At 40.9% G+C, this 20,182-nt stretch overlaps 1 protein-coding gene and 1 long non-coding RNA gene across 12 annotated transcripts in view; one reads left to right on the top strand and one right to left on the bottom strand.

Moving 5' to 3' along the window:
* BEGAIN (brain enriched guanylate kinase associated) overlaps positions 1–20,182 on the bottom strand; it is a 194,450-nt gene that overhangs the window by 105,194 nt on the left and 69,074 nt on the right. The window lies entirely within an intron of this gene.
* LOC135191455 (uncharacterized) overlaps positions 3,194–20,182 on the top strand; it is a 171,678-nt gene continuing 154,689 nt past the window's right edge. For both annotated transcript variants that reach the window (XR_010308836.1, XR_010308826.1), the window contains exon 1: positions 3,194–3,639. This is a non-coding gene — a long non-coding RNA (uncharacterized LOC135191455). The remainder of the gene's footprint in view (positions 3,640–20,182) is intronic.

Raw genomic sequence — 20,182 nt, 5'->3', positions numbered from 1 at the left:
TGGCAACTGATCCCCCCAAACAAAACAACAAAAAAACCCCAACAACCACATACCCCTCAAACAAAACAAACAAACAACTCCCATGAAAACCCTCAACCCCACCCCACCGAAACAAAACAAAAGAAAACATAGAGGAAGCCATGGAATTTCCTGTGGGAAATCTGATTCCTACTTGTCCAAGCTTTATTGACCATTAGCAATTGGAATAAAATTGGATAGCACTCTATTAGCTGATAAGCAGTTCTTCCCAACCTTGATCAGCTGGGTGGTATTTGCAGAAGCTGAGGATACTTAACCTTATAGTCTGCATGGGATGCCATGGAATGTGAGATGGGAGAGTGTCTTTGTGGGAGAAAGAAGCACTAAACACTTTGACTGACAATGTGGCCATGTTTGAGGTAGATCAGCTGTGGAAATAGTTAAGACCTCTAATATGAGGTAGGTGATTCAGAATAGCTTGAGTTTTCTTTTTGCCATGACATGTTCTCTTTGCTTTATAGAAAGAGAATTTTGGGAGCTGAAGAGCTACCTCCTCTCAGCTCTATTGGTTTGCTTATACATTGCTCATTCCTAACATCCCTGTGATTTCCTCTGCATAATGAGAACTGGGAGTACAAGATTAGGAGATGTTTCCTCACGTCCTTGTATTGCACATATACAGCATAAGACTAGAGAAACAATTGATATCTCAGCTCTGTCTGAGCAGTAGCTGTTTTGCAGGAAAGGTGTCAGCCCTGACTATCACCAGAGGCTGCTTTGACTACTGATAAACACTGCACCATTGCAACAAGTGGCCATCCAAGCTCTTGGCATTAGAATTCAGAATTTTCTTGCAACATATTTTTTCTCTATTTCTCTGCTTCTGAGCATAGCTAAACACTGTGTTTTGCTAGTTCTTTCAGTGTTAATCTATCTATTCTCTTTCAGAAGGAAGCTGCACTCTTCCACTGCTACTGGGAGGCTTAGGCTCGACCCTGGCAGCTATTTTAGACCACTAGATGAGCAATCTTCTTGAATACTCACAGGAGTATCTTGTTAAGGTTGCTATAGCTTGTTCTGGCAGTTTTTTTTTCTTCCTCTCTTCCTCTTTTACAAAATGCATTTCAGCACCAGCTCTGAACTTCCTACTGGCAACTACCACTTTGCTAAGGTGACATCCTTTCATGGTCTAATGCCCAGTGTCTTGTTCCTGTCTTGTTTTCGCATAATCTACTTCTAACAGCTCCAGACATCTTGGCAGAAAGGCCAAAGCATACTCACTATCAGTATTTCTTTGCCTTCTACTGATAAAACTTAGAGTTCCACTGCTCCCTGCAAACCTTCAAATGAGCATAAAAGAGTAATGCAAAACCCTCTTTCTCCCTGCGTTCAGGTGCAACCAGAATAGCAGTTCTTGCACTCCTAGGAATGCAGAGATGCTAAACTGTCTGGACATTAAGAAGGTGGAAAGGTCTGGGCCCAGCCCTGTTCTCTGTGCTTATCACTGGCCAACATCTTAGAGAGCTCCATGGAAGTCTAGCAATGAAGCACCACAATTTCTTTTTCACAGGATCTGTCTTTAGAGCACGTTTTGATTAATTCCTGCCCTGATGAAGTTATTGTTGAAGATCTAGTGGGAATCTGGGTTGATTTTCTTCTCTGATTTCTTTTGAGTTGTCTGGCCACACCTGTGACCAATTTAACACCTACATCTCTTGATATGTATGCTCTTAGGTGATTGTCTACTAATAGTTTATGTACTTAAATTTCAGAAAGCTATGAGCTACTGCTTTTTGACTCCTGAAGACTAATCCAGGTAGATGATCTGCTCTATCACCTGGCATTAATCAGACTTGAGTTGGCACCTCACCCCCCTTCCCATATTAGAAAATTCTCCTATTTGGCTCTCTTTTCTTGCTTTTCTTTCTGAACATATTTCAGAACCATTGCAACCAAACCATTTGTCTTGGACAATTAGACTGATGAAAGGCTCCAAAAATAGGAAAATGAGGGAGAAAAAACCCCAGACATTAATATTAGCTTGTGATGTGTTCAATCAGATGTGCACAGTCATAACCTAAGTTTGTTGAGTATCAATATTAAGTGCGGAAACAGCTCACTTAAAAGGGTGAGAATTTTACACACCTTGTAGAAAGTTGTGTGATCATTTCAACCTTTAGTAAATATTTCATTAAACCTTATGGAAAAAAAAAATTCCATTTGTAAGGGTTTTACATCCTGATGTGAAGACGATTTTCATTTCAGACAAGTCCTGCATTCCGATTAACTCCTATGGATAGGGTAAAAGTATTAAGAGACCTTTTTATTTTCACCTCAACAATGTGCAATCTCAGGATCTTTCCAGCTCTGTACTTTTCCAGAGGACAGTAATTTGCTGAAGGAACCATTCTGTGGTTCCGTGAATTCTTAGCAAGTTGATATCAATTTGATTACAATTAACATTATGTTCCATTTCCACTTCCCTCCTTCAAATAAGGATAAATGATGGCAGTACAAGCCAGAAAAATGACTTAACATAAGATGAAGTCTCTCTAGATTTCTATAAATACAAGGTTCATTCTTCTATTGTAGGCAGTAATTTTGTCTTTTATGTTTCCCACTTTTCTCTTCATTTGGACCTGGCAACTTAAATGAGTAGTAAAAGTGAAACAGGAAGGCTAGATGTAATGAAAATGCAGTTGTCTGCATTTACTGAGCCCACTCGATGGTCTTTAAATTATTTTTCCTTATTTTTATAGCTGTTCATTCTATTCAGGCTAGCTAGTGTATGTCAAACACCACATAAATTCATACAGAAACAAACCTTCTTTATATGTTAATGGAAATGATGCACTCTAAAATTAGGATGTCTAATGCAGCACAGAATAAAAGACACTGAGCAATCTGTTCTCTGTAAATTGAATTTAAACATGCATATAAAATACAACAGCTTTTAGTTAAAATGGGCAGTCTCAGTAATTCAGAAACTAGAAACACATGGGCAGCCCCACTAAAGACAATAAGAAGCAGTCATGTCAATCACCACAGGTGCTGGGGAGGTCGAACAGAGGAAGGGTGTTAGAAATGGCCCACAGGGAAGCTTGTTAAGTGCCTAGAACAGGTGGGGTATGAAGACTGACCCCAAGGAAAGAAGGCTTGCTCCCAGAATTAGTTTGCTCTAGCATTTGCTGAAGACTGTGTGAAAAGTTCCTGAGTTTTTGAGAAGGCTGCAGAGAGAGGTGCCTGATACAGCTCCTGAGAAGACTTTCAGCAGTCCACACATGTGCGGTTTTGGGTGAACTGTGATGGTCTGAGGACTCCTAATTTGAAGAGCCTGGACTGAAGCAGAAATTAAAGGATGGGAGACAGGATATGGAAATTCTTTTCTCCAACAATTTGCTCGGTATCTGTGCCTCCTCATACACCACAGAAGAGGGTTTTCTTGCCTAGGGCAGCTGTAGGTAACCTCACCTGCTCTCTGCAAACTGAGAAAGGAGCAGTGAGTTGGTTTTGTCAGTGACTCCATCCTTCTGAGGACAAAGACCTCTCCCCTCGTGGTGTCTGACACAACCAGTAAGCTCTGCAGGTCTTCTGCAGAGAAACCTTAGATTGAACCTTCAACTTCCAGGATAGTATTGAACCTACAATAACCTGCACCAGGTAAGCTTTTGACTAACAATATTTCATGCTGTCTTAAAAATATGCATTATAACTTCAGGATATTTTCTTGTACCACTTAGTTTATGTGACTGGGAGTACTGAGAAAAATCCAAGTTAAGATATTTTTAATTGTTGTAAATTTAAAACAATAAGTACAGTGAAGCATTATTGGTGTGAGATACTCTAGTATGCTAAATTAAATGTAAAACTGTGTTAGGGTGATGTTCAGAAACTTGGGTAAAGTCTGTCCTTTTGATTATGAGGTCATGATGGCAGACTGAAAATAATTCTCCTGTGGTAAAGGTCACATGTGAAGGCTTTAATCAAGTAATGAATTTTGGATCTTATTGTCTTCAGTGTTAGGGTTTTGAGGTTTTGCAGTGTGAGTGTTTTGGGTTTTTTCCCCCTCTTTCTTCATGGAATCCATGCTTGGATCACACAGTGAGGGAATCTCTGTATTTAATGAGATAGATAGCTGCAGTGTTGCTGTTTCTCTTTCGTGGCCCTGAAGAACTTTTGCATGTATGAAAGTGCTAAATAAGCTACATGAAACCCTTTGAGATATGCCCTGTGGTGAATAGGCTGCAAGCCCAGCCTTTTCACCAGCTTAGCACTGGTGTATTGGCCAGTCAGTGAATGCCTTGTTGTTGTTAAAAATGAATGCAGCACAATGTATTTACCCATTTTTCATCCATAAGTGTATTTTATAATTGCTGGAGGGCAACTTATGACTGTTTTTCTATGACAGTGTAGCAGAATATACTTTTGTCTTGTACTCTGTGGACCAGATACACTATCACAGTTTGGTTTTGCAAGAGAGGTGCTTCATCTTTCCGAGCTCCACCAGAGGCTTTGAAATAAGACATTGATATTCCAAAAATAACTTCCAAAAAAGGAAGCCAAATATTAGGACCCTAACTTACAAGCACCTTCTGACCTGCAGTTTGACAAGAACGAAGCTCAGCAATTAAAGTGTAATGGGCACTCCACGAATTACGTTGGTATGGCAGCCAGTGCTAAAGCTGAATTGTTTGTTCCCCTAATCTCCTTTTTAACGTTCAGAATTAAAGGAACTTCTTGCTTGAGGGTTTATCAGATCTGCCTTTTATCAAGTAGTTTGAGTAGACTGTGGGCTAAACAGTTTATCTCCCTCTGTGCTGGATTATCTGCCCTTCAGTGTTGTTTGGCCACTGCACTTTACACCTCTGCTTCTCTGCAGCTTCTCACCTAATCAAATCTCACCTACAGAAACAGAATACAAAGTACAAAGAATCAGTTAAAGATGGTATCACAAATTTTACTGTAATATAAGCCTGAAATAAATACTTTGGACGACAGGGATGTGCTCCCTACTATCAAGCTCTATAATCCATTTAATCAACTGGTCAGGACTTTTCTTAACATTATTTTTAGTCTTTAACTTCATTTTTATGGCCACGAAGTCTTTCAGCTGCAAGAGTAAATGTACTCCTGCTCAGCTGGTGCTCATTTGTTTGTACACCTGTGCTGCTCTATAGCTTAAACCGTTTATCTTTCCCTCTGCTTGTTCGTGCCTTTTGTTTACTTCTAAAAAACAAGGTGATGGGAGGAAGGGGTAGGAGGAAGAAAGGTAGGAGGCAGATAGAAAAACTACAAGGAATCTCCAGGTAGTTTTGTTTGATAAATTCAGAGATTGACCTTTTCTTCTTCTTTGTCCTCCTGCCAGTGTTGACTTAAATCAGTCATATCTACCAATCTGTGAGATTTGGCTCTGTGAAAAGGAAACAGAGAACTATCTCGTGGAAATGTAAGAATAAACCTGCAAGAGCACCGTAAAACTTCATGGGGTGAGATTGGAGGGAACTGAGCAAGGTGGGACAGTGCTTTGTGGGGAAGGGTTTGAACAAGACTTGTGTAAGTGTGAAGAGCATTTCTGCTCTCTTTATGTTCCTGCTCTAGAGAAACTAATCTCTTCTATGTGAACTCTGATTGTTTGCTGTTGTTACTAAAGCAGTTTCATAATATCAATAAAGGTTAGATGGGTATTTTAGAGGATTTTTTAGACAAGATTTTAGAGGATTTTTTTTAAGGAGACCTCGCTGATTACTGCTGTTGGCATGTTGATTCCCATGCTCTCCAAATGAACAGTGTAAATGTTTACTGCTCCCAAATTTGAAGCACATTTATTGCCACAGTAACAGTGCAGGGATGCTTTGAAATGCATCATCTCTCCTGGTAGAGATGAGAACATCTTGTAGAAACAAGAACACTGAGCCAGAGATCCAGTCTCAAAGGCTTGTGTCAGAGCCAGAGTGGGACCTATGATCTTCCTGGTGCTGAATTCTCTGTGCAATGGTGATGTGCCTCTCTTCACATGTGTCCATGGTTTTACCATGCTTTACAGGCAGGCCTGGGAAGATGACAGTGAAATGAAAATGGCTTCATCATAAATCATTCCTCTTAAACATTAACGTGTTCCCTGCATCAAATGGCTGCAGATTCCCTCAGAAGAGAGGAATCCATCCTTTGACTTAAGCTAAAAAGCTTCCTGGGAATCTGCTCTGTGGCAAAAATACCTGTTGTAAAAGTCAAGCGATTGGAATATTTGTATTTTGCTGTGTTGTTTGTAGCATAGGCTGCAACTATCTTTTGTTCAGTAGTCCATAGAAATTCATGACATCAACGAGGTTGGAAGACTTCCAAGATCATCCAGTCCTACATATCACCCAGCCCTAGCCAATCAATTAGACCATAGCACTTAGTGCCTCATCCAGGCTTTTCTTGAACACCTCCAGGGACTGTGCCTCCTCCACCTCCCTGGGCAGCCCATTCCAATGACAAATCACTCTCTCTGGCAAGAACTTCCTCCTAACATCCAGCCTATACCTCCCCTGGCACAACTTGAGACTGTGTTCCCTTGTTCTGTTGCTGGCTAATACATCTTGGCTGAGAAGCTAATAGGAGAATCTGAGAGTTTTAATTTTTTTTCCCCTGCCTTGCAGACACTTTCTGTATGACTGAATCCTTTCCAGCCCTAAAGAAAAGCTTTAATCCTCTCCTATGTTCTCATGAGCTGCACAAAATAATTTAAAAGTCTCCGTGTTGTGACATTCTTTGTTAGAGTTCTCAGTCTTCACTGGTAAAGTGAAGCCCTCTGGGGCAGGTTCCAATTCTGACAGTGGGTGGCTGAGTGTTCAGTGTTTCCCCTGAGCAACCTGTTTGCTCCCATTGACTACTGGAAGTGTCCTTCCACTCAGTGTCCCCCAGACTTCTATCTGATCCTCATTATGGTTTGTTTTTAACAGTGTACTGAGTCCTTTGGCAGGCGCTCTTATAGTGCTGCAACCAGCTTCTTTCCTTTTGTAGGCTGAAGCCAGTATTGAGTTGTTAACAGACTGAAAATACTGCTCAGCTTTGTATGTTGGGGAAGCAGCATTTTAGTGAGGTCACGTAGTGAACAGGGAATATTCATTAAACAAAATTCAAATTGCATCACCCAAAGCAGCTGATTTAGGTTATGGAAACTTAAGCAGGGATCTTAAGGTTTCTTCATAGTACTTAAACCAGTATGGGCCCTGTAAGATCTTTCCAGGAAGAGACTGAAGGCTTTGGCTTTTCACATGGTTATTTCTTACAAACTGAAATTCATACAAAGAAAACTTTTAGTGAGAAAAGAATAGCAAAGTACAGTGATGGACAGGATGATTACACTACACTGGAAGACCTCCTAACTGGGCAGTGCATCCAGTTCAGCTTGACTAATCATTTTTTTTTTCCACTTTGCAAGCTGCTTTATAGCCCTGAGTTGGCACTGTACTTACCTGCACATGTGGGTAATGCAGTAAAAGCAAAGGGCTCTGGGGGATTCTTGGACTCAAAGAAACATCATGTACTACAAGTAATAATCTGTTCTGGGTAAGTGTGTACAGCTTTGTAGCAGGGCATTTTATTGTTATCTTATTTTGTAGCATCAAGTGCTCAAAAACTGTGCCTGGAACAATACTGTTCACATCTCTGTTGTAAAACATGACTGTCATCTATCTAATAGTAGCAGTGACAGTGACTTAGCAGTGCTTATAGATGGGATTGTAAAAGATGTCTGTGATAATACAAAGAATGCCTCTCTTCAGTTTCAACAACATTTCATGCAACTGCATGCTATACCTCAAATGAATTTTCTCCCTATCTCTGAGGTGTAGTTAATCTATGTATTTGCAGCATATATATTACTTTCACATTTAGACATTTTCAGATGTGATGTTTAGAAGTGTTTGATGTTTAACTAATTGGAGAAAATACAGACTACCCACTTTGATTAATTTTCTGCCCTTTCATTTATGAAAGAGTAACCACATTATTCTGCAATACTAGAACAACTAAGTTAAAGTGGAGTTCCACACTATGATTGATTATGCTCTGTGCTTCCTGTTGAGTAATTACGTTCAGTAAAGATCATTCTACACAAGTCTGCACAAACTGCCATTTCAGCAAATATTTAGCGGTATGTTAATGGGCTGAGATGCACATCCTGACGTGTCTTATATAAGAGACTTCCACAAATCTGTTCTGGTACAGTATCACAGAATCACCAAGGTTGGAAGAGAGCTCATAGATCATCAAGTCCAACCCTTTACCACCGAGCTCAAGGCTAGAACAGGGCACCAAGTGCCACGTCCAGTCCTGCCTTGAACAGCTCCAGGGACGGCGACTCCACCACCTCCCCGGGCAGCCCATTCCAGTGTCCAATGACTCTCTCAGTGAAGAACTTTCTCCTCACCTCAAGCCCAAATTTCCCCTGGCGCAGCCTGAGGCTGTGTCCTCTCGTTCTGGTGCTGGCCACCTGAGAGAAGAGAGCAACCTCCTCCTGGCCACAACCACCCCTCAGGTAGTTGTAGACAGCAATAAGGTCACCCCTGAGCCTCCTCTTCTCCAGGCTAACCAATCCCAGCTCACTCAACCTCTCCTCGTAGGGCTGTGCTCAAGGCCTCTCACCAGCCTCGTCGCCCTTCTCTGGACACGCTCAAGCAGCTCAATGTCCCTCCTAAACTGGGGGAAGGACTTCTGCATGGTCATGGGAAATACAGGGCCTGGCTTGCCTGACTCTTTGGGAACAGTGATACAACAAATGTCCTGCAGCAGTGCTTTTTTGTGTAACTGGAAAAGCACTTTGCCCCGAGCAGTAGCTCTCAGATGGGAGGTTTTTTACTTCTCCCATTTGAGTGCATCCCGAGGAAGCATGTTTAGGGATTGGGAAATGTGCTGTGAATGAACTGAGAGAGAAATTGGTGTCAGGGATGGAATAAGAATGCTTTTGTAAGGCACTGTGAGGAGCAGGAGCAACTCAAAGGTTTGACTTTCAGAAGCTTCCTGGGCATTTACTATTCTGACCGTTTCTCATCCTTGGTAGAGGGGCAGAAAGAGAAAGTAAGTTGCTCTCCAAACTCTCTGGCTGGATCAGCCTTCTCTTTGAGGCTCCAAGTTTGTTCCTGCCAACTGTTCTCTACTGTGTTTTTTGCTATTTTTTCTGAAGCCCCTCAGATCTGGTCCCCAGAAGAGAAAGCATCCCTCAGAGTGGGTCAGACAATATATGCCATTATCTTGGACAAATGCTGACCCCCATACTATATATAGTTAATGTAAGCCGCCTTCTTCCCACAACTGCAGTTGTAGCACTGATCTCTTGACATTTTTCTTTGAGGAAAAGGTATTGTTATCAAGAAAAGATTCACAAAGATTTTTTTTTCCTAAATATATTATCCTTTGGTCCATCTTATGCTAATTAAAGAGTTATCAAGTGTTGAAACAAACTGGCTGTTACCATCCCTAGAGATATTTGAAAGACATGCAGATCTGACATTTAGGGACATGTTTAAATGGTGGACTAGGCACTGTTAGGTTTACAGATGGGCTAGATCTTAAGGGTCTTTTCCAACCTAAATGATTCTATAAGAATAGCATGTACACGTTTTCTTCTCCCTCCCTTTGATTTCTCACAATCTAGGGAAAGGTTTTTCTGAGCTGTATCAGGCCATTCTGTTCCTTCATCCAACTCACCCCAATTACAAACACTGTCTTGGAGCCAGACAGGTTCTTTCTTTGCTGAGGCCTCCTGCTATGAGATGGTGTTGCCCCAAGTATTCAACTGACCTTCCCACTGCTTTTTGCTTTGAATTTACTCCGGACAACAATCAGATTGTGGCTTTGGCTGGTAGTTTTGTTCAGTGAGCAGTGCAAAGGAAGTGTTAGAAATCCTGCCAGAATACATCCAAACAGATTGAATTCAATTGTGTTATAACTTTGTGTAATTGCTTTCGCGAAGCAACCCATATGAGTGTTTTGGTATTTACATCAGATTTATACTCTTGCTTTCAGCTATATTCTTACATTGCCTCAACTTCAATGGGGCTCTAGTTACATTGCCAATATTAGAGTTTTGTATCTTAATCTTTACAATGTTGATGAGGAACTTCATCAATAAAACAGCACACCATATTTCTTTCATGAGCATAAGGATACACTGAATTCTAACACTAGTAGGAGCCGATGTGGAATCTCTCACTTAACTGTCCACAGCTGTGAGAGGTCAGTGAAGTGAGTGTGTTTATTGACATGTGAGAAGTGAGTATGTGTGTCCATGTCTGCCTATATCAGCCCACAACTTAAATTCTGAAGGTAAATTGGGAACTTGCCACAGTTTCTGGATAGAAATACATTGTCTCTTTTTTTGGTAAATAGTCTTCTTTAAATGGAGTTGCAAAATCACATAAGCATCAATCCCAATCTGTTGTTATTATCAGAAGTTGCTGCATGATCTCTTTCTTGGTGGGGGGAGTAAATATTTATATTTTCAAATTGGGCCATGTAAAAGAAAAACGACTCAAGCAAAATACATCTGTGGTTGCTACAGATTGTTGCCATTCAAACTATAATTTTCTTCAATGGGAATTCCAATATGTGAAGGACCTGGACTGGAGGTATGCAGAATAATAGAATAAATGAGGCTTGAAGTTGCTTCTGGAGGTTGTGCTGTCCCATCTCTTGTTCAAAGCATATTGCTTAGGGCATTGTCCAGACACACTTTTCATATCTTCAGCGCTGGAGATTTCAAAACCTAACTGTGCTAGTTTGAAGCAGGCTAGAATGTTTTGGTGAGAAGCACTAGCTTATAGGCTGTAAAAGGAAAACAATGGTGATGTCTACTTCCCTCATAGGCTTACTAAGATGTATAAAAATATAAGTCAAAACATAGATAATACACTTGGCACCACTCTCGCTTGGGCTGCTGGCTGAGCTGCATCTCTCTAACCTCACCCTCTGTTTTAGGCTAACCCACTTTGCTTCCTAACCTTTTAGCTGAACCTCTGTTCTTCCTTGAGACTAGAGTAAGGTTGAGAGGAGTAGGGGGAAGGTGCAGGGGTGGTTGAGAGCCCCTCCTGGGGACTCAGGTTTCTGGGAGGGGAGTTGTGGTTTTGTATTACTTTTACCTTGTATATTTCTGTATATAACTGTATATACTGTAAATATCTGCTTGTATATTGTGCCAGCTGTAAATAATAAGCTTCATTCATATTTCCAGAGCCAGCTGAGTCTAGTCTGGATGATTCCTAAAGTGTGTGTGTGGGGGGAGGGAACACCCAAACCATCACACTAACATCATCTTTCCTCTATTGTCTAAGTTCAGGCCATTGTGAAAGTCAGAATTAAATCTGAGAGAAATACACACCAAGAAAATATATTGTATTTAAAGCAAAAACATATCAAATCAAAACCAGTGGTTCCACAACGTTTCCCAGTAACTGTAAGACACATCGTTAGTGAAAACTGGTAAAGGAGGGAGAGGATTTGATAGAAAAGCCCTGATTGTGTCAGAGAAATTTGTACTTTCAGGACTGCCTTGTAACTTCTAGTGGAAAGTTTTGTTGGACTAATTCTTGCTTATCCTTGAGTGTAGGCATAGATTCACAGGATAGCTTGAGTTGCAAGGGATCTTTAAGTGTTATCTGTTCCAAACTACTCTGCAATGAACAGGAACATCTTTGACTAGAAGAAGCTGTGCAGAGCCCCATCCAAGCTGACCTTGGATGTTTTCAGGGATGGGGCTTCTACCACTTCTCTGGGCAATCTGTTCCAGTGCTTCACCACCCTCTTTGTGAAAAATGTCTTCCTTGTATAAAGTCTAAATCTACCCTCTTTCATTTTAAAACCTTTACCCCTTGTTCTCTCATGTACCCTGTTAAAATGTTTGTCCCCATCTCTTATAAGCCCCTCTTAGGTATTGAAAGACCATAATAAGGTCTCTCTGGATCCTTCTTCTCTGCAGGCTCAACAACTTGATTCTCTCATCTTCTCTTTATAGGAGAGGGGTTCTATCACTCCAATCATTTTTGTAGCCTTCTCTGGACACTCTCCGACAGGGTATGCAAGACTATGACTGATTGAGCAAACTCAGCCTTTCAGAATAATTTATTGTATTTAGCTTGCTTCTTGCTTTCTCCTCTGACAATCTGCATAGTTTCTGCAAGGCATACAGTTCTTTTTCCCTACTGAGGGGAGATGGCAAATTTCCTGTGACAGAATCCTGTTGCAGGTGGTCTTCCCATTTTGTGGGAGAGATAGTTGCTGAGATCCAGCTGTGCAGGTGCTGAAGGGAGGACTACTAGAATGGGAATCGGAAGAAAATTCCAGTGTGCTTGTCTTTTCAGTGCCTTAAAAGGCTGCTGTGTAGTCAAAGGCTGGGAATCCTTACATTTTTCACTTAGTGTAAAATTACTGAGCTCAAAATAGATACACTGGGTTAAGCATGTGGTAGATAATCCAGTTTTGTTCTTGTGCTGTAGTATCAGCACTGGTGTGACTGCAGAAATGGTCAAGAGATGGTTTTTCTCCCTGTTGTGTGCTTTTTAGCCAGCTCTTCCCAGTGCAGCTGCAATGTTTACTCATTCTTATTCCAGTCTTGTCTCCTCCAATATCTTCTTAATTGGATGCATGACACCTCTGCTGGAGCAAAATGCCACAAGCAGACAAGGTGCTCACTTGTGAGGAAAAGCAGCCTGCTCTGCAAATGACTTTTTTCAACCCCAGGTAGATGATTTTTTTTTATTATTATTTCTTTTTTCATTCACTCAGTTGGAAAGATAAGGTATACTGTGAGCACTGCAGAGAGCAAGCAACTTTGGCTTAACATCATTTTAAGGCATAACTTTTTAAAGTGTGGTTTTGCAAGATTGCACTGGCAGTTAGAAATGGATGCAGATATAAGCACGTGTGCATACTCAAGTCTGATACTTTAATAGATGCAGAGCTGGGATGGTTTCCTTCTGGGAAACCACAAGAAACTAGGGGTGGCTGCCTGGGAACCACAGATGAGAAATGAATGTGAGTGCTTTAGAAAGCAGATCTGGGAGCTGCAATTACAGAAAGGGGGGCCTGGTGTGTAAGGTTCCCACTGCTGAACCCCAGGACCAGGCACTCTCACGAGCTACCCAATGGCTATGAGCTTGGAACTGTCACCCATATGCTCTTAGATGCTGGGCTAGGGAAGCTGCAGTTGCTGAGTTTATTCCTGTAAGTGCTGAATGTTTTGTTTTAAATTACATGCTTAAAATGTCCATTTGTTCCCATTTGAATATACTCCATTCAAACTTGCCAAGATTTATGTTCTAAAATGGGAACTGATGTCCCATTCTTTACAATCACTGTATTAGCACTCAAATAGTCTTGCTACCCAGCTGGAGAGTTCTTTGAACAATCAGAGCACCTAAATATGGGAGATTCATATCAAGAATGCAGTTTATAATGCAGAACTTGAAAGTCCAAACAGTACTTCTGAGAATGGGAGCGAAAGGCACAAAGATCAAAAAAAGTAAAATGCACCATTTCTTTCCTGTCCAAAGCAAGGGTACAAATTCAGATGTGAAGAGCTGTGCAGAAAGTACTGCAATAATGCACTTATCCGACGAAGAATGAAGTAACTCATGAGCTTACAGTAACATGGCATCAAATGAACTCATTATGCAATAACTCTTCTGCAGATCTGAATCTTCCTCTGTTTTAACACTAATCAGTGAAGTCCCACACCCTATCTGCACCTGCTGTATTTGAATTAGACAACAACTTTATGGAGGTGCCTCTCAGTTTTCTACATTCTTAAGTCATTTTAGGCTGGGAAAGAGCTCTCCATTACTCCCATTTTACAGTTGGGAACTGAGGCCTGAAAATGTTAAAGTTGAAGTGCATATAATCATTTCACTTTTGAAGCCAGTCTGAGATGTTTCTGTTGTGCATTTGAGGTTTAGTTGCTTTTGAGAGGTAAACTTCTTAAACTTTGTCCATTTCAAGAACTTCCTTTGAAGATGCTCCCTGCCTCAGTATGAAGGTCCCTCTTATGAAACAGCCCTCTCAGCTTCTTTAACCTTTGCCTGCCAGTCTGCAGTGGGTTTACACCATTCAGAGTTTGGTATTTACTTCCCAAAGGTTAATTGCAACACTACTCAGAATTTTGGAGGTAAAATGAAATTAGTATTTACAAAGTTGTCTAAATATAAAAGGTAATAAACATACACAAATAGACATTTACAACTAGACAAGAATCCAGCTAACTCTCCAAACCAAGGCCAAGGACTCTCCTGTACAAACCCAGAGCCCTGTGGACAAAAGGTCAGAGGGCTATCACCAGCTAAGACAATATTGTCTCTTTCCCTGCTCCAGTCTTACCAATATCCTAAATAAATGGTTGGGGTAGGGCAGGCAAGGCTAGAAGGGAGAGAGAAACAGTGGGAAAATCAGGTAAGAAATAGAGAACTAGCACACTCTGAACCTCAGATTGTATGGAAAATAACCCAAGGAAATGAGAGAAATTTATCTCTTTATGTTCTGTTCAACCCCCTTTTTGGGATGTACTTTCGAAGCCTCTCAGTGTTATTTACCACTTAAAATTAAGTAGCCTTTAAAACTGTAACATAGACCCATAAGGAGGAGTCTGTGTGGTGCACCCCACGACATCAGCAGCCTTCCATCAGCAGCCGCTGCTGCATGCTTGCTCCTCCTGCCTGGGACTGCTAGCGACTGGGCAGCAAAAATGCCTCCGGTTTCTCACATGACAAAAGACTCATTGCTTTTGTTACATCTCTCGAAATGACTCTGCTAGTGGTCTATGCAAGAGGAAAAGTGTCTGAAAGTCCCTTTGATTGATATCTCAATCTGTCCTTTTATTTATTTCTCCTGCTGCCTCCTTCACCTAGCTTCTGTCACTGATAATTTGCTTTCAAATGCAATGGATAAGCTTCCAAATTGTCCATCTCCTCCTTTAACCACAACTTCTTTCAGTGCATCAATGACTGAAAAGTTACATTTTCATTTAGTGTGAATTTGCAAAGAAAGCCATAGAAAAGAGGCAGTTATAATATTCTGACATGGCTATTAGAAGAATAAATCAAAAGAAAATTCTCCTCCTGCTGCCTGCACAAAATGGGGGAAAGGATAGGGCAGAGGCCCTGGTACTGTGATGCTAAACAACAGCAATTACTATAAGCTGCAAAGGGCGTAGAAATGGTAGTTGGGCTTCTCTCTATGACAATGAGAGATTATCAAGAGGGAGGAAAGAACAGTTGTGTTAGTTGCCTTCATCTCATGCTATGTATTTTGTTCCTTATTTGCTACCCTTTTTTAAATGCACAGGAGAACAACAGAATAAATCAAGGACATTAGCTTGATTCACCAGTAGAAACTGGAGGAACTATTTTTTGTTTGAATGCTGAAGTCTGCTCACACTGATGGTATATATGCCTCTTAAAGCTACTGCTAATAGTACTTTGCTTGCAAGACTATCTGTGTCTGGATCCTTCCTCATGAGAGGCCTATGGCTACTATGGAGAGAAAATAACATTGGAAAGAAAAGCAGTCACCAATGAGTATTGAAATAATTTGAGAAATAGAGAAGAAGCAAGCTGGAACAGGAGCATTTTGATTTGGCTGAGGTATGTTCTGCTTTGGAACTTGTCCCTGCTCCTTGGCTGAGTGAAACTACTCATTTCAGAAATGGTTATTCTGCTCCCAGAGCAAAAGCCCTTCTCTTGTGATATGTTCTTTGCCCTCTTTGTCTTAAAGCAAATAATTTGTGTATACTCTCTTGGCTTTGGCAGAAGCCCCTCAAAGAACTTGAAGAAGTCACTTAACCATTCTCGGTTTTACCTTTTAAGAAGGCAATAATGCTTGCAGAAGCCACAGAAGCTTTCTGAGACATAGTTGACATCTAGAAGTGCAAATGTTCTGTTGTTGGCCAAACAAACCTACACAGTGCAGGGGCAGAAAGTGATGATTTCTGATTTCTCTGTGCTACATTACTGCTCTTTGTTCAAAGAAGGCTAGGCAAAAAAAAAAAAAGGGCACTTTTACAACTCAAATACAGCATTTACAATTTTAATGCTTTGCATGCTGATCTAGTGTGGTGTTTTTTTTAATGTGACTTTTATTTGTCAGCAGAATAAACCATGAGAAGCATTTCAGTAATTTACTATAGTAAGTGCTTTCAGCAGCTTCTGTCTTTCAGCTGTTTGGTGCTTCAGCACAAAGATAATCATCTTGGCAATTAGTTATATTGTTATTTATTAATCTCCAGGTTTTTATTTTTAAGGACTGGGCCTTTCTACCTGTATCTTCTTCATCCATTACAAAAAAACCTTTATCTATAAATCTTCTTTTTGCCATCTTTTTTTCCTGGTTACTACTTTCTCCATATAGATCCTAGCTTTTGAAAGACCACTTCAAGCTTCATCATTGATGAAACTGCATGAGACTCCCTCTTCTTCCATCTCTTTGAGAAGGCTACAGGAACCACTCCTGAACAAGTGGGGCTGGTAAGGGAATGCAGATGAGGGAGGAACAGCAGTCAGCAGTGCTGCAGACTAAGACTGTAGAACTGTCCTCTGAAACCTGGGTTTCTCCCCCACCTAGACATACAGGAAAACAGATCAAGTGCAAAGTCTGATGAAATAGACTCTGAGGAGAATAGTGAATCTCAGTCTCTAAAGTTTAAAGAAAATTAATCTTTGTTACAGTTGCATAACCTTAGGTGGTGGTTTCCACCATTCTGGGAATAATGGTGGTGGAATACAGCAGTCTAAGTGTAGGAACCAGGATGAAAAAAGAACAAACCACTTCCCCAGAGGACTAGAGCATTGGCAGCTTAAATCAGTGATTAGTCTCCCAAAAGCTGCTAGGGTAGGAAAAGTCTGGAGCTGACATCCTGCAGAATTAAGTCAGTATCTGGGGTGAAGAAGAGGTGAAGCTGCTAATGGACCATGAGGAGAACCTCTCCAGAAGCTGAAGGGGTGGCAAACACCTGAGAAAAAGATACAAGGCTAGGGACAGATGGGGAAGAAGGTTGAGGACTCTTGCATTTGAGAGTAGGCGGTTGCGACCTCAATAAAAAGACACTTCCTCCAGTGTCACCTTTGCTCTCAAATTGATTTTTTTTCCTCCTCTTTAAGAAGAACAGACTGTTACCACTCTTGTTTTCTGTCTCGCATCACTCCCTCTGTGGTACTATTTCTTACAGCCTTAGCAGGAAACAGCTTGTTTGCATGTATCTCTTATAATAAACAACACAGCTTCTAGTTTATTTAATGTCTTCAGATTTTGTGCTTTCTGTGTATTGGCCTTGTTGCAGTTGTCCTCTCAAACAACTCCAGTTCTGTAAACCCAAGCTTTTCTCTCTTCTAACACTTTGACTGTGTAGAAGATGATCTGTTTTTTCCTTTATTTTTTTTTTTGTTAAATTCACTTAATGACTCAAACTCCACAAAGTACCATTCCTACTTCTCGCCAGCTGGTGGTCCATATGCTGCTGCATCTCTACTCTTGTAAACACAAGTTTGAAGTCATGCTCACAGATCGGAGTTTTGGTGGTTAATATGGCAATATGTTAAAATGTCGAATGATGCAGAATGAGTTGGGGGGTGGAGGGGAGAGGCAGTATTCTGCACAGTTAGAAAACTTTCTTTTAAGGGGTTCCCAGAGGTTTGCAGTTATCAGGAGACTGCAAGTCTGATAGGAGCAGCACAGGGCTGGAATTTGGGACCCACAACATCTTGATAGAAGCATCTGTGAGCCAGTGCCCTTAGTGCTGTCTACCAACTTAAGCTCTAAATTAGGACAAAAAATAGTCTGGCACATTGCCCATGAAGGAGTGCCAGCTTCTAGCTGAAACTCTTCATTACTCTAGAAAGGGTGGTAAGTGTTCCCCTGAGGAGATGGAAGTTTGTGACTTACACAGTGTTCTCAAAAGGAAAAAAAGAAAATCATTTGAACTTTGACAGTGCTTCAGAGAGAATCCTAATGGCTGTGGCTGTAACCCATGTCTGTAGAGCATGACTGCCAGGTGCTTCAAAGCTTTAGACCTTAGTCCATGTTTTCAACTCAGTAATGTCAGCACCTTCACCACCTGCATATCAAGCAGATGTACAATCTCTGACCTGTTATGCTTCCCCTTTATATTGCATAATTGCCCTTAATTTTGGCAATTGGGGCATGACTCTGCAAGCCAATGCCCTAATTTCTAGTGCTGAAGAAAATATGGTAATAATAGAAAATGCAACTAATAGATTTCTGCAAAAAAAAAAAAAAAAAAAAAAAAGCTGCCAGTAGTAAAGGGATAACAGTCTTTGATTTTACTGATCTTGCTGCTAACAGGAAGGCTCCTCTGCCTTTCTGGAAGTTGTAGTTAACTAGTTTTCAGTTCAGTGGCTCATAGCAAAGATAGAACAAAACAAGTTCTGAGAGCATTTTGAAAACCTTAGGTTTGTAGCTTTGTGCCATGAACCTATGCTGCAGGTTCATGCCAGCTATGGTTCCAGCTCATGCAGACTTGTAGAGGCAACACTAAACATGACTGACAGTAGTATTGTGAGTACATTGCTCTTTACATGAATATATAAAAATACAAATAATATTGCCTTTTAGATAAAAAAATCCATTGCTTTCTTGAATCTTTTTACAATTCCAGTAATCCTGCAAAATTGTAGTTACCTGTCTTCAGCTTTTGTGTAGTCTGTGCAAACCAATATGTAATGTAACTAATGTATGCAAAATGAGGTAGATAACACTCAAAAAGGAGCTGCATTTCTGGGAAACATTGGAGTCCTTCAAGGATGCAGTAATGGATTCGTTCAGTTACTTGAAATTCGGCATTCAACCAGATCCATGCCTATTTATATCTCAAGACGCTTTCCTAAATTTGTGTATATATAGAGATGATGAATAAGGAGATGGGACAGTCTACAAATGCAGGCTGGCAATTGAATCAGAACTGTCTGCGCTGTGTGCCATGGTAATTAGGAGTTCGGTGCTATGAGAAGCTTAAGATTAAAATTGTGTTAAACTCTGTTTTAACTGTGCAATAGGATTTGGAGAGCTCTTCTTCAGGGGATGGAAATGAGAATGTAAAGCAACTACAAAGCCACATCAGAGAAGTCCAGTCCATGTGGTGTTACCAGTGAAACATGCATTAGAATTTTACTGTCAAAACTGTGACTGAAACCTTCTCTGTCCCTTGAATCCACGTAGCTATTGTTGTCTGCTCACTGCATGTGTCTAGATTATAATAAAAGCTGTTTTCTGTAGTGGACCATGGGAGGGTTATCATAGAATCAGTCAGGGTTGGAAGGGACCGCAAGGATCATCTAGTTCCACCCCCCTGCCGTGGGCAGGGGCAGCCTTATCTAAATCAGGATGGTAAAAGCCTCATCCAGCCTAGCCTTAAACACCTCCAGGGATGAGGCCTCAATCACCTCCCTGGGCAACCCATTCCAGGCTCTCACCACTCTCATGGTGAATAACTTCCTCCTCACATCCAGTCTGAATCTACCCACCTCCAGCTTTGCTCCATTCCCCCTAGTCCTGTCACTTCCAGTCACTATCACTGCATTTTAGATAAGAAAAAAATGTTATTTAAAGCAAAGTATATTAAGCAAAACTGCCTAGACTAGCATTGTTTTTTCCCAAATGGCTCCATGTACACTGTGCTGGGATCTCTGCTGGAGGACTTTTCCTTTACATTTAGATGATATTCAGTCCTGCTTTGTAAAGAAAACTCTCCAGAATCTCACAGCATGTGAAACCCCTCAGTTCTAGTAACTGAATCTGCTGAGACTTTGTCAAATTAGGAAGCATAACACTGTTAAAGGAAAGCAAGTTGAAGTCTACAGGTACTGCAAAAATCTGCATCAGCAGCTTTCTCCAAGTGGAGGCAAAAAAATGTTCTTGTCGGAAGTTACCTATTATCTATAACACTTTGCATCATATGCAGTACACAAGACAGCTTTACTCCTCTAAACTGGCTTTTGTTAGCCTACTACCTGTTTAGTGCTATAATTTCACATACTTTTGATTTATCAGGAAAAAAAAGAGTCATTATTTTTAGGTTGTGATTTCTCTTGTAGATTGAGAAGGAGGGCAGGAAAGGAGGAGGGGGGAGTTGCTTTGTTACCAAACTGTATAGGTCAGCTATATTTGGCCCAGAGAAGCTCGTGTCACTCTGTGACTCATTTCTTCCCTCTCCTGCCCATAT

The sequence above is a fragment of the Pogoniulus pusillus genome, chromosome 1 (genome assembly GCF_015220805.1).
Source record: "Pogoniulus pusillus isolate bPogPus1 chromosome 1, bPogPus1.pri, whole genome shotgun sequence".
Classification (NCBI taxonomy): domain Eukaryota; kingdom Metazoa; phylum Chordata; class Aves; order Piciformes; family Lybiidae; genus Pogoniulus; species Pogoniulus pusillus.
Note: the sequence above shows the minus strand (reverse complement) of the source record. Positions and strands in the feature narration are given on the sequence as shown.